At 38.8% G+C, this 15,180-nt stretch overlaps 1 long non-coding RNA gene across 1 annotated transcript; it reads left to right on the top strand.

Moving 5' to 3' along the window:
- Positions 1 to 6,930: 6,930 nt before the first annotated feature.
- Positions 6,931 to 9,491, top strand: LOC138685143 (uncharacterized). Its single transcript, XR_011324418.1, has 2 exons — positions 6,931 to 7,953; positions 8,799 to 9,491. It is a non-coding gene; the product is annotated as an uncharacterized lncRNA (long non-coding RNA).
- Positions 9,492 to 15,180: the final 5,689 nt, after the last annotated feature.

Consider the following 15,180-nt stretch of genomic DNA (forward strand, 5'->3'; position numbering starts at 1 on the left):
TGGTGTAGATTCATTTGTATCTATAAATATCCTTGAAAAATAGATATGTTCCCAGTTTTATTTGGATATTCTTCCAAAACTTTTGTCTTTGTGAATATGTGAAGGAACATGTCTTCGTTTCTTTACGGAGCCTTGAGTTTCTTCATTATAAAAAACCTAATTTGTACAGAATGAGGGAGTTTTTCTTTATGTTAACCTCAATAAAATTGGAAGGAGAATTATTCTTATTAAAACTGTCTCAGGCAAAACAATTTATTACAACCACAAAAGTACTATTTGTGCATCAGTTGTAAGGAATGAAATTTTAGAGACATCTCCTGGTTTTTTTCACCAGCCACAGAGTTTAGGAGAAGGCTAATGTAATGCTTTCATTTATTTTGGAAAAGCAAGAGAAAATGAGGGTAAGCTTTATTATTATTATTATTATCATGTGAGAAGTTGAGAAAAATCTATGCTAAGCCTGTAAGTTGTTGAAATTTTCTTTCACAGGATGAAGTGCAACCAGAAATTGTCTTTCAGATGCCGTTAATGGATAGCTCCATGAAATAATGTAAATGCCTCCAAATATTTGTTTTTATTTATTTTATATTTAATTTTGCTGAAGAATTAATGCAAGGTAATGACTTCGAAAGCAAGTGTTTGTGAAATCTGAATAAAGTTAGTGTGAGGTAACGATAATTGTGTTATGTTCCTTTCACAGTAAAGTTCAGTCTCCTAGTTGTTTATTTTTTATGGTTCAGTGAAGATCTCCTAATTTTTTTTTAGGTCTAAACCAGTCCCAGTTGCTTTCAGTCCACTTTTACAGTACGTGCAACACCTCAGGGTCAAATCAATCACTACCACAAACTTCAGTGAGAGTGAAATGTGTTTTTGTGTCTGCAGTTATGACATTATTTCCCACAGTCTGCTTCCACTTTCTTTAACAATAGCCTCCATGTCTGATCCAATAAGCCAACACATAAAAATATGTCAACTTCTGAGCCATGAGCACTTTAAATGATAAAGAAATCTCTACCTCACTTGTTATAAAGGCTTTTTTAAAGAGTATTTCAGAGCCTTTTGCATTTACTTACTGTAAAAATATTCTCTTCAACTACAGTTACTTTTTTCATGTTGTTTGGAAATGGAAGGAGAATAACAAACCCCAGAGTGGTAACACTTTAAATTAGCAAGCAGTAAGCAATTAGAACAAGATCACGGGAGAAATGAGGAATTCTGTAGCTCAAACTATTACAGTTTTAATAAAAACAGATTTATGTAATTCTTGGTCAGTGTAAACTAATGCTGCTGCTTTGAAGTCAAAAGATCTAGGCCATCTACCTTAATACAGGAGTAGGAATTTATTGCTTTCTAGATATGAAGTGTCCCTTTTTTAAAAGTAAACAAAATCACCCCCCCCCCAAAAGAGCTCCCTCCCATCCCTTTTTAAATTGCTGTTGTACTTCTGAAGTGTTCTTCACGCCCATGTCATGTATTCATTGCTCTCCACCTGCCTGCACTGTGAGAACAAGCTTATGGGTCTTCTCTGACCCAAACACTTGTGCATGGCTCCCAGTTGTGCTACCCACATCACTCCACAAACTGCCCTGTCAGCAAGAGGGAACAGGACAAACTACCACCTCTGTTGGTTCCAGGTGCACCTTGCTCCAACACGCAAGGGAGAAGTTGGTGGGAGAACAATTTTAGTGCTTTTGGGTGCTGACCAGCCTACCGTGCTTTAAGCCAATGTGTTTCAGTGTGGATGAGTTTCCTAACTAGCTAAAACCCTTTTTTCTTCCCGTGGCCTTATTCTCAAAAGCCAAGGTAAAAGTGTGGTTGTTAGCAGGTGAAAGACAACACGGTTGTCTTAGTGAGTTAATTAATAGCTATGCTCCCTTCTGGGGTCTTGTCCTGGTTTTGAGATGAATAACTTGATGGCTATTCAGCTGTGCTTCCTCCATGCGAGATCAGGCTTCCTTGTGATCTGTGTCCTACTTACTCATGACATTTTGCTTTGTATTTATGTGTGTAACATTCTTTGCTGAAGCTGTGTATTGTCATGCCTCACATGTCAACCAGAATGTTGTTCTCAGTGTGGGAAAATAGTGGAAAATGAAAAGATTGTTGCTGGATTTTTTTGGATTTAATGTTATAGCTGAGAACCTGAGGTAAATGGTATGTTACTACCAGGCTGGGGGTCACCCTGTTTCCATAAAACTGCCATTTGCAATGTGATATGACCCGTTGTTCAGCTTTTGGGACAGGCAGGGAATTAAAAGGTAAGGCTGTCATCCTCCTTCTGTCCCCTAGGTGCAGGGTGTTACAGAGACAAATGCCGGTAAGGGGAAGATTTCTGACCATGAACAAGAGGAAGGGTATTTCAACGTAATTAGAGTTCACCAAATCTGACAAAACTGTGTAAACCTGTAGAACTAAAGTGAGTGCAGCTGTGTTCTCTGCATCGTACTTTATGTTGTATTTCACGGGTAGCCATAACTATAGGTTACAAAGCTTGTTTAATTTATACTGGCAACACTTGAGTGTCTAAGAAATAATACTAGAGTGGTGATGTGTGAATCTCAAAATATTCAGAGGTTTGTTCTAGTTTGGATAGCAGTAAAAAGTGCAGATGCTGATCTGAGCCTATTGGATCTCTCAAAATGGGCTGGGGACCCCAGTACAGAAGAAGTCTCCTAAGTTTTTTGGCCACTGCGAGAATTAATTTTGAACTGGTTGGAGCAGTGCCCAAGGCAGCTGAAACCAAATGGTAGTAATCAGCAGCAAAGACAGCCAGAGAGAAATGCAAAAGCTACACAAATAATGTAGCCAGTTTCATTTCAATTTAACTCTGGCATGTTTTTTCTTATTGGCTCTGAAACTCTTGGCATGTAGATCAAGATATCCAAGCAGTTTGAGCAGAGATTTATTCCTCATCTCTTTGAAAATGCTTTATGCCTTCAGTTAAGGAAGTTCAGCAGAAACCTGCATCTTCAAACTGAGTCCAATGGCAAATTCTAGTCTGTTCCCATCCATACTAGTTCCACCAGAGCAAGTCTGCCTCTAGAGGTCATGCTGCCTTCAATATTTGAAGGCACTGAAGGAGATAATCTGCTCTTCAGTGTGGAATTCAGGTGCTGGGGTAGAGTTATCTTCTCTGTATAGCAGAGAGTTGGCATAAACAGTTTGAGACAGAAGAACAGTGAAGTTACAGCACCAGAGATAAGGAGCTTAAATACAAATTTCCAGGTTTTCTGACATTTAAGGGATATGTATTTTAAAGGACAATGTATCACCAGCCTTAATTCTGTTTTACCTAAGCATTTTTATCAAGAAATGCCTTTACCTTTACTAAAATGGCAAAAATGACTGAATGGTTTGCACTTCTAGGTGTAGTGAGACCTCCATTGCATCAGAAGTTCATGTGAAACTGACAGCTCTCCAGAAGGCTGTCAAGAGTCGTGGTGTCCCATGAGGCACCATGTAGTTCTCAGGAGCTTACAAATTTATAACCGGCAGGAGCAAAAAAGTATTGGAGGCCTCACAGAAGTTTATCAGCTTTGCTGGCATCACCTGTGGAGCCTTCAACTTCTGTGAGCGTGTTTCATGCCTAACTAATGAGGCTTTTAACTTTTTGGCAAAACCTGGGCTTAAAAAAAGCCTAAAATAGGTTGCATATGGTCAGAACCTGGGGTCCCTAAAGTAACCACCCATTGAAGAAACCCTTTTTGTTTCTATGATACTCAAGGCAATCTGTGTTACTTAGATATGGTAGTTTCTCTGTAATGAAAGTTAGGACTAGGAGTTCATTAGATACCTGATTTGTCAGTATTTATTCCTGTATAACTCTTGCTGGCAAAATTCTTTGGCCTAAAAATTCTGCTGTTAATCCCTGGCTGAATTAGATTTATTTTTAAGTGTCAAGTAAATTGATCAACGCTTTCTTGGTTTTATTACAGAACTTTAAAAATTGCCAGATGCTGCTGGTGAGTGGTGGTTTATGAAGGTTCTTGTCAATAGCCTGAGGCAGGGTAGAAATACAAGGGCAAGGAAGTTATTTTTGGAATGTGCAATGTGATATTTTGTGTTGCACATTTATTTTAAGAGAGGTAAAGGACTGTGAGGGCATTTTAAGTCTTCACCTTTTTCCCCTGATAGTTTTGGGGTTTTGTGTTTGGAGGAAAAATTGTTTGGGTTTTTTTGAGAAAATGACTGACTGTCTGAAACTTGTCATTGGCCCTCTTCGGTGCTACAGACCACATGACACTGGAAGGAGGAAACAGGTTTATAGGGAAGAATATTACTTATGGGTGTCTATAGTTTAAGGAAATATTCTCTCTATCAGACCTTCCTAGCTGGCAGAGGCATTGAAGTTGTTAGCAGTGGTGGTTCATGCTCACTGGGAAAGAAGAGTTTGTGTCTATGGGTCCAGATCCTTCTGATCACACCCACTGTTACCAAATGTGTGGTAACTGCCCTGCCAGTTTGTAAAAAAACTATAGAACTTGGGCTAATTGCTTAGACTTCATGCAGTAAATTTGGTTTTGGTCACTCAAACCATCTGTGATTCTTGGGGGAATTAAAAAAGTCTGTGACAGGTTTACAAGCCAAGGTGCTGGTTATATGCTATAATTTACTTCCATAATGAAAAGTTAACAGATCACTTGCCTGAAGTTAGGCCCCTAAATAGACAAACAAAAATATTTTTCTAAAGATGCTGAATATCCAAATTGTTCCCATCATTTAAGTGATGCAGGAGTTGACCCGCATCTGTACAGACCCAATGCACTACTGTTTCTGTAAGCAAACATGTCCTTGAAGATGAAATGTAGAGAGGTAGAACACAAATATGAAAAAATTACATAAGGCATGGCAAAGAGTGTAATTTTTGTCAGTTATGGCAGGGAAGCTCTTGAACCCTGTGCCTTTCATTTCACATATACCCAAATTATTCTTTTTGTTGGAAATATCCCTTTGTGCCCATTAAGGGCTGGTTTGCATAGGGAGTTTTTATCTCTGAAGTTCTTTAGCCTTTGAATAGGAGAGAGAGGGGAAAAAGAAGAAAGAGAGAAAGAATATAATTTTCAGACAGCATGTCCCCCCCCCAATCCAAACTTGCAGATTTTTCAGTGTCTCATAATCAAGAAATGGCTTGTCTGATTATTTTGCGATAAATATCCTCCTCTGGGTATGGCCTAGACAGGAGAGATATTTTAAATCAGAAGGTGCCTTGCCTTCCCTCTGTTACAGGAATTCAATATTGGGATTATGGTTTAAAGGAAACTCTTATCTTTTGGCTATGGAATTATTGGCATGGAATCATTATAGTGTGTTGGAAAGAGGTTTTACTAGTCATTACATTCAGGAATTTTTCTGGACCCTCCACTTTAGCGGAGGAAGTCAGGTTGCTCAGGAAACCTGATGACTGCAGTGCAGAAGCTGGTGGGGAAAGTCCTGATCCAGTTGTTCTGGCACATGCATGAGCAGTAAAGGATGTAAATGAGAAGTTCCATGAAGAAGTGATAAATTTGACAGAGTTCATGTGGCTAGTCTCAGTGAAGGAAAACAGACCTCAGAAAGCCAGAACTACTTTATTTAGTCATGATGAATGTCAGATAAGAATCTTGTAGTTCCTTTAGCTTAAATGCATTAAAAAAAATGAATATGATGTTTTATATATACACCCTTTAGCAATGTAAATCCAGCATCTACATTTCTGCTACTTAATTAAGTGATACTGCATATAGAAAAAAAATCATCTGTGTTAGGTTAAAAATGTTCCTTACCTCATTCTCTGTGGCGTAAGTTGGCACAGTTTAATGAGGGCAAGGGAGTTATCTAAGGCATTAAATTTGCTCTGCATACAGAAAAGCAGAGAGGCAGACCTGTAACATGAATTTCAAAGCTATGCTTGAGAACATCATTAACATGCACCTGCGTGAACAAGAATTTTTATTTCCAAGTGGCTGGTTTTACATCCACTAGCTGTTCATAGTGTTTGTTCACTTGCCTGTGTATGCCTGTTGGGAAAGGGCACAAAATTTCCACTGAAGCTCTGTTGTTTACTTCCAGAAAGGTGATCAGTATTTCTGAAAATATGTGACAGATCCTGCCACCCTTGAGGGAAGCTCAATTGTTTACCACCAGTAAAGTAAAAAATACCATATCTTGCTTAAGAAAGAGCACTGGGTGGTATTTTCTTTCTCTTCACAGCTACCTGCACTATGTAGTTGTGGTTTATTTGTCTTTATTGCAATGTGGCTGTGCTTTGCCTATATACTGTACATCCAAACTATATCTTGATTTAAAGCTGAATATCATGCTTTCTTTTTGTCTGGGGTTTGATTTTCTTAACTTGCCTGGGAATACGGTTTGAAAGGGAGGACAAATGCTGTTTTTTGAGAATCTCTGGTCTCAGTTCAGAAACTAGAATCATCTCTGTACTGCAGACTGACAGCTCATTTCTTTCTCTTTAAGTTCCAACAACTATGTAACAATTTCAAATTAAAGCTTAGTTCAAATCCAGGTCACTAGCAAAAACCAGCTACCATTTTATTAAAAATATTATCACCATTGATTTATCTATTACATAAAAAACCCCAACAATTTAAGACCTGTTTTTGATTTTTAGTTGCTCCTATTCGGTAAAGAGCTTGGAAAAGTTTTGTTTAGTGTTTCACACAGCCATTATGTGGAACTGCAACTTACTGCACTGTGGTCTAATCGCTTTAAACAATCTCTGGTTGCTAGAGCCAAAGAAGATCCTGAACCATACAGATTTAAATGTTTAAGCAAATCAGTGACCTTCTTAATTCATAAATCCCTTGTTAGGGGGAGAAAGAATGCCTATTTTACCACATACAACTGAACTATGCAGATGGATATGTGATTTCTACTGAAGTATGATCCTTATCTGAGCTAAGTTTTAGCGTTTTGCATTTATCATGTGTCAACGCATTCCAGAACAAGTTCATTTAGTTCACAAATAACTAAAGAAGTAGTAGTAGTAGTTCAAGCATCCTTCAAAGGATTATATTCTTATCACATGTTCAGTAATAAAGATTTTGAAATCATATACTGTTCAAACCTATGTATGTTCAAGGCCAGTACTGTAAAATTCTGCTTTTATTGTATCTTGCCTTCACTAAAAATTCACTAATGAGTAATTTGATAGAAATATATCAGTTATGATAACAATCATGTCCATGAAGCATGATGTAAATTCTTGCATTTGTCTTTACAAAGGCAATGGGCAGATAGGACTTTGCATACACACCTTAGGAAAATAGTTTTAATCAGCTGTTGAATGAGAATGTGCTGGGTACAAAGAGTTGCCTTTATGGGTAGAACTAAACTTTGGATTTGGAGACATTTCTAAGTATTGACTGCTAAATTGTTGACTAAAATTCCTACAAGTTTTCTCTGAAGACCTTTATGGATAGGAAATCTCTAGAGAAGAAATAGAGCATACTGACCAGGCAATTAAAACTACATTGTTATTATCTAAAATCACTGGGCAAAGTTGTGTTAGTTTGAGCTGGTCATTTGAGACTACAAACAGGATGAACAGGTAGACGTTTACAGAAAACAGGAGATAAAATTGGAGCATGTACAGTTATATACTCTTTTTACGTTATTTTTAGGAAAGGAATATGCCCAGTTGTAGCTTTTGAAGACAAAACAAAAGGCTGATACTATAGACTATGTTTGTCCAGTAAACATATCTGTGATCGGAAGGGCAAGGTAATACTAGCCACAAGCAGCTGTCTTAACTGAAGCGTAACATGCTTTTGATCAAAATCCCATAAATCTTCACTATATTCATGAGCAATTGTATTTTGACTTGCAGGAACCTGAAGCCTTCATGTACCTGAGTTTAGGGGAATGGGATTTCTGTCCCACATTATTCTTGGCCTTTGCCACCCACAGTGCACTGCTGCATAAATAAAGTCTAAAGAGGAATCCCCCAAAGTTTTGGTAAGTCCATTTAATAAATCATGTAAAAAGAAAAAAAAAAAATTCCCTTAAGCCAAAGGGAAGTGGTAGAGCAGAGTATGTGGGTTCATCTGGTCAGAGTCATGTAAAAATGTGTTTACCCTTCATTTTACATACCTTTTATGTGTTGATATGACATTATTCCCTATAAAGGTAGGAATACTGTGCATGCATAACCATGAGTTTGTATGAGATGCGGTGAACAGCCCAGGAGAGAGGGAACAAGACATAATTTAAAGTTGGAACCTGGAGTGATTTATGAAGGTCATTTTCTTACTGATTCAGATACTTTCCATATGTTGTTGTAGAAACCCCTTTTTGTATTTTGTGTAAAACATGTGTAGCAAATTAGTTTCTATACAACTTTCCTCCTTTAAAATGTTTTGGTTTTAAATGTTGATGTGTTTTATCTCCAATCTGTGATATCCCACTGTATTTTTATTGAAAGAACACTTTAAAGATTTTGAGGTGACTTTGCTGAAGTTTGGTGTGGTTGACAATAAACCTGGAAGTGCTTTTGATGCTAAAACATCCTATTGCACTGGATTTATGGCTTGACTTCTGTATCTTGCTTAGCTGATATGCCCTATCTCATGCTTAGAGTCCTGAAGGTACTGACCTAGTATGGAAGGAATAGAAGAATTTTTTGCTTACCTTCTGTAGTACATTATAATTCTATCTCATTTTATTTTAGAAATTATTTGAAGATGGAACTAGTTACATTAAAATTATGTGATGGGAACACGATTACTAAAAATATATTACTGTTTGAAACATTAAAAGACTCCATTTTATTTACTATAATATATAAAATACTTTCATTGCAGGGAGACTATTTCACTGGTTGCTTAGCAAGTGAACAGACATTTATTAATCAAATAAATCAACACCACCCATGGCAACTTGCCCCAGAAGTACCTGCTGAGGAGAGATGGATGAACAAAGCATGAGGAAAAAATTATCTGATCCGTGCTGTGCCTTTCTGCTTGCAATTTTCTAGAATTTATTGATTATTCAGCATTATTCACAAAACCATGTCAGCAGAGTAGTTTGGCTTGTAGCTTGTTCAGAAGCTATTTGTAGTGAGTATTCAAAATATACTTCTAATGAAGATTATTTGTCATTAATATGGGGGGCCAGTTTTTGTGCTTTGTGTAGGATCCCTTACTCAAAAAAGTCCATGGATCAAAAATGAGGCTCCTAAGTGTTACTGTGATGCAAACAAATAATAGCATGAATCACGATATTCCTATAGCTTGACTTTAGACCCTCCATAATGATCTTCGCAGACTTTACTGGTATTCAGAGCAAACTTCAAAATAAATTTTTCAGCAGAGACATTTGGGACTGCCACTTTAAAATACATTAGATACACTTTCTGTACTCCTTTTTTAGAAATACTTGTTTTGGTGGCTGTGTCTGCCATTAAAATTTTTTGCTAGAGTATCCATGGAAAGTGAATTGTAAAGATGACACAGATCCACCTGGAACTAATAAAAGACTCAAATATCATTAAGAAATTGTGAACTTTGTTTTCCTGTAACTGTAACCCCAGGTCTATGTTTTCAAACTCTTTCTCCCACCTTCCTATCTTGTAAAGCTTTTAAATGTTCTAGCTGTGAAGTTGACTAAGATAGCATAAACCAAACTCATCAGTACCAAAAGGTCACTTTGCAAGTGTTCAAGGTATGCTCAGAAACACAAAACACCATCAGTGCTGAAAAACAGTAATGGTAATTCAGTTCTTTGATTAAATTAATAAAAAATAAGCATGCCACTTGAGCAACAATTGCATTTCTTTGGTTTGTTTCTTTCCTTGCTGTGCAGCTATGAAGCTGCTGAATGTGCAGAAGGCTAGGCTGAGCATGCCAGTGAATAGCACAGTAGCAGGCCTTTGGACATCCTTTATTGTATCCCGCACACTCTTAATGTACCAGTGCCCCATTGTTCTCCAGACTTCCATGCTGTGTGAGCTTGCTGCTGAGAGGGGAGAACAAATGTGGCTGTGAAGCTTTAACATCTGTTGCAGCCATGAGTGGTTTGCTGGATGAGCTCTCCAGCAGGTAGGACAACTAGTTCCTTGGGTCTGCTATCATTAGCCAGAGCCACTGCTGCTCACCTCCTGAGGATTGCTACTGTATGTTTTTGGGCTTGAGAAAAGTTTGTCAGCCAAATAGGTGTTTTCCTCATAGCCTAAAGGGAAGGACAAACAACTCTTTCCAAGGCAACTGTGCAAGCAGCTTCTACGTGCATGTCATGGTTTAACCCCAGCTAGCAACTAAGCACCATGCAGCCGCTCCCTCACTCCCCTCCATCCAGTGGGATGGGGGACAAAATCGGGAAAAGAAGTAAAACTCGTGGGTTGAGATAAGAACGGTTTAATAGAACAGAAAAGAAGAAACTAATAATGATAATGATAACACTAATAAAATGACAACAGTAGTAATAAAAGGATTGGAATATACAAGTGATGCACAAAGCAATTGCTCACCACCCGCTAACCAACACCCCGCTAGTCCCTGAGCGGTGATTCCCTGCCCCCCCTTCCCAGTTCCTATACTAAATGGGACGTCCCATGGTATGGAATACACTGTTGGCCAGTTTGGGTCAGGTGCCCTGGCTGTGTCCTGTGCCAACTTCTTGTGCCCCTCCAGCTTTCTTGCTGGCTGGGCATGAGAAGCTGAAAAATCCTTGACTTTAGTATAAACACTACTTAGCAACAACTGAAAATATCAGTGTTATCAACATTCTTCGCATACTGAAGTCAAAACATAGCACTGTACCAGCTACTAGGAAGTCAGTTAACTCTATCCCAGCTGAAACCAGGACAGTGCATAAGATGTAAAGCAAATTTGCTGGGCAGGTGTGTGTTACTCATTTTCATTTTTATGTTTTCACAGAATGAACTTTATCTGTGGGCAGGGTACTGAAACAAGGTGTAAGTGATTCTTCCACTCTCAGAAGAGGATCTGAGGTAAAAACGAGAAGTGAGGGGATAGAATGCTGGCTCTCTGAGTGTGAATTGTTTTTACATTATGGTCATCTCTAATTGTACTACCCTTACCTACAGGGAAGCAGTAATGAGTCAGTGTTTGTGTTCAGGCACTAGCCTGCTGACCATAGATTAAAGAATTATGAACGTGTCAATTGGTAATTCAAAACGAGTTCACAGTTGCCTCTTCCAGGTTTTTCTCAGTGCTTAAAACATTTTATCATCAGCTGCTTTCTGCTGCTTGTAGAACCACTGGAAATCCCACCCCAGTCTACCGCTTATTCTCTCTAAGGTCAATCAGTTTCAATTCTTTGCTCTCACTGGGTGATATGGCTAATTCGAGAAATGGCAACTTGCACATCACAGCCCTGGGAGACCCTCTTCCAAGCAGAGTCCTTCCCAGGCAGGGACTGCTCCTCTTCTTGTCACTAGTTTGGGCTTACCTTCTGCCTGATGCTTCTCTGCTTCAAAAAGCTCAGTAACTCTCCCTGTTTTTCATTAAGGCACATGGGCATCAATTTTTCTGACTCTGTAATGGGTTGTCTTCATCAGATTCGTACAGGTTCTCAGCAGAAATGAAAGTGGAAACCGAATGCATCCTGAGCATGGAATAATTCCAACTGTCTCAGCTGAAAAGATGAGTAATTTATTTGTCTTGAAGGTGCTCTGTTCACTCATGAAACTGGTAGCCCAGCCTAAGGCATGATAGCCAGAGATTAATATTAAAGGTTTTCTTTCCAGAAACACAGTTTTTGTATAAGTGGTATACAGCAGAAGTCTGTCTCTGAGGACTGCAATGTGTGGAAGATACATAATTCGATCTTTTCTTGGCTCATGTATCATCAATTGTTTACTAGATTCTGGTTTCAAAAACTCTGTTAGCTGCAATAGTATAGGGAAAGAAACAAATAGCTAGAGCTTCAGATCTAGAGCAGGCTTTGTGGCTTTATAGCACTGACACTTAGGGAGAAAAAATCATCATTCTTTGAATACCTTTGCTTTGACAGTTCCTAGAGTGATAAAACAGTTTAAGTTGGACAGGCCTGCAGAAGGGCATCTTGTCCAACTCTGTGCTCATACAGATCTTCCCGCATTCAGAAAGGAAGGAAAGCTGCGTTGCAGCTGCAGACAGACTCCGGCTCCTCTGCAGCCACAGTGTTGCGTTTCCCCCACCCGCAGCAGCTGGTGCTGGGACCCCGGGGAGCGCACCGCATCCCTGCCGCTGCCGTGGGGTTCGGCACCCGGGCCCTGCCTCGGCTGTGGGAGGTGCCCCCCCTAACATCAGCCTTTCCTAATACAAGTGGTCTAAAAGTGGAGCAATAGCCCATGGAACCAGAGAGCTGGGGAATAAATAATAGGAAGACAGGAAGTTTGGGAATCGATGAAGTCAGGTTGGATATAAGGACTATTATTAACTTCCTTGGAATGGCTATGATCCAGGAAAGGATGTGATTAGTGTTCCTAACATCCTTTTCTTAGTAGGAAGCACTTTCCAGAATTGGGAACCACAAACCTAACAGACGCGTTCAAACGCAACAAATATTTATACCGATGTGAATGAAATCAGCACAAGGAAATAACTAGCTGATGCACGAGCAGAAACAACCAGCGCTTTTTACACAAAAGCCAAAAGTATTAGTGAATTATGGTCTGATTTTTGATGCTTTTTATCTTTTTCAGGAAAGGTGTTTCAGTTCTCCTGTGCCAAGCACAAGAGAATTTCAGTTAAGAACACGCTGCTAACTTTTCAGTTTGATCTAGTAAAAGCATGACTTCATTTTACCCTATTTAACAGAACACAAGGATTTTGGCAGTGATTTTACACTGACTGCCTACTCTAGTGACTAAAACCGAGTTAGACAACTCTGATATTTAGGGCCATAATGTATGATTTGGAGCATTAATAATGCAGACCTGATAGGCCTTGGCTTTCTGTGCAGTTAATGGAGAAAGTAGATGCAATTCCTCAGGCACAGGACACTGTGCACCATGAATGCATATTTCAGAAGCACTTTTTTGTACATTTCTGTTCTCTGAACTAGCAGCTGCTGCCTCCCAGTTCTTGATAATCTCTCCCATCTTTTTATAAAGATGTTCTATTTCTTTCCAATATAGTAACTAGTGAGAAGGAGTAAACACTAATAGGTGCCAGGAGAATGAAATTAGATATTTCAATGAAAAAGGGTGAAAAGGAAGTAAGATCTATCTTTCTGGGTCTAAAAAAAATAATTTGCAAGCAGAGTCAATGACAAAAACACTGACAGGATGGGATTTCAAGTGGTATTAGATCATTATGGGGCCATCAAAGGTCCTTCCTGTTGCTGTTCTGTCTGAGTACTCACAAAACCCCTGTAATCGTGCTTCATCTCTGTGGCCTTGGAAACTAAGGAAACTGGGAAGATTGTAAGTGCTATGAAAATACCAAAGGTGAAGTGACTTCTATGTCATTAGCCATAATAACAAGTGGGATTCCAGCTAGACTCCATTCCAGTAGCGCATTGAGGCAGGATTTTTCTTGCAAACTGAGATATAAAAAGGGTGTTAGAAAGATTTATGCCTAACCATGTTTTGTGAGTGGCTGTGTGAGGCCGTATTGTTTTGTGTTTCAAAGAGATTTTTACCTGTGGTTTACCTGTGATTTCTGTCACTAATGCTGCTTTCTAGTCTTATAGTCAAGACACCAGAAAACAGGAGAAACGTGTAGTAGAAGCATGCTGGGTACTAAGAGAGTTTCTACTGATGGGCGACAGAGCTAAATTCAGTCAAGGGTCTAACTGCTAGGCTGCCTGTCTGCCAAAATCTTCTTTTCTCCTAGCACTGTGTCATTACTTCTGCATGAGAGCCATTTGTGGCTGTTACTCACTCATCTTCATAAAGTTTGTTTTCTTCCAGAAAGATATCTATATGGTCAGTCACATTTACAAGATTTGATTTGTCTGGCACTTCTCGTCTGTGTACTTTTAGACTGGAGACACACAACTATATTTTTGTGCCTAACTTTGAAGTATTTGCCCCCCATGTACCCTCTCATGAATTGAAATGGGAGCAACCTGCTATCATGACATTGGATATTCTACTTGAAGTGACATGATCTGGATCCCAATTTTCTGGCTGCGTTGTGGGCCAAATATATGTTAATGAACCTGCCAGTCCATTGAAAACATGTTATTCTCCTCTTAGAGGAAAATGAATGAATAACTTTTCCTTTTCCTTTTCTATATTCTAGAAAACAGACTTAATACCTTTGCCTGGCCTTCCTTCATTGGTAAATACTGGGCTTGATTCTTCCCTGCTTTCCGTTCTGTATAGATATTACCCCTTGTCCTGAGAAGTTGTAATATATCAACATGTCAGAAACAGTGGCATTTAAAATCTATTTGTCAAAAAAATAAGTCATGGATGAATCATATTTATTAACTTTGCCCAAAGCTCCTGCTCAAGAAGGACTTCATCCAGAGCCATAATACTGAATTAATGGTGTAAATATAATTACAGAATATACAACCCTCAAAACTAAGTTCAAACAAAGAAATGACATGGTATAGGTACTATTGCTGAAAGGATACGGACTAAAAAAACCCCCTAAACGCAAACATCTGTGGTCATTTTTTGTTATCAGTGTACACCGCCAGTCAAGAATGGCTTCAGCATACAGAAGGTTCTAAGAATAAGTGTTAATAAATTCCAACTTAAATATAAAGCCTGTACCAAGGAACAAATAGTATGCTATGGTGTACAGTTGAAACTTCAAGCCTACCACAAATCCCAGAAGCACACATTCCCAAAACAAATGCTTTCCAGCAAATACCAAACAAAAATAACTTTTCAACAGAAGATGTCTCTGGAGCGTAGAAAAATACCAGCCCTCTTAGGACAGTCATGCAGGAGAAAGTTAGTAAATAGTCGTCATAAACTCCAGCTTCTTCTGTGGACTCAGCCAATAACCATCATGCTTGGGCGGTGGCGAGAAGAACAAGATTATTTTCATCTTCTCGATGTGACAAATTCCTCTGTTCTCCAGATTAAATGAAATAAAGCCCTTCACTGCATCTGGTGTAATAAAGTTATTCTATTACCCCCTTCTAGTCCAGATGAGGCAATCAGAAATGAACACTTTTCCCTTACAGCTGCTGCTGCTGCTGCTTCTTATGATCAAAATTGCTCTGTGTTCTTAGTGACTGTAAATCTGAAGGAGGAAGTGTTTTTAGGAGATGGAA

This window comes from Haliaeetus albicilla, chromosome 1 (assembly GCF_947461875.1).
Source record: "Haliaeetus albicilla chromosome 1, bHalAlb1.1, whole genome shotgun sequence".
NCBI lineage: Eukaryota > Metazoa > Chordata > Aves > Accipitriformes > Accipitridae > Haliaeetus > Haliaeetus albicilla.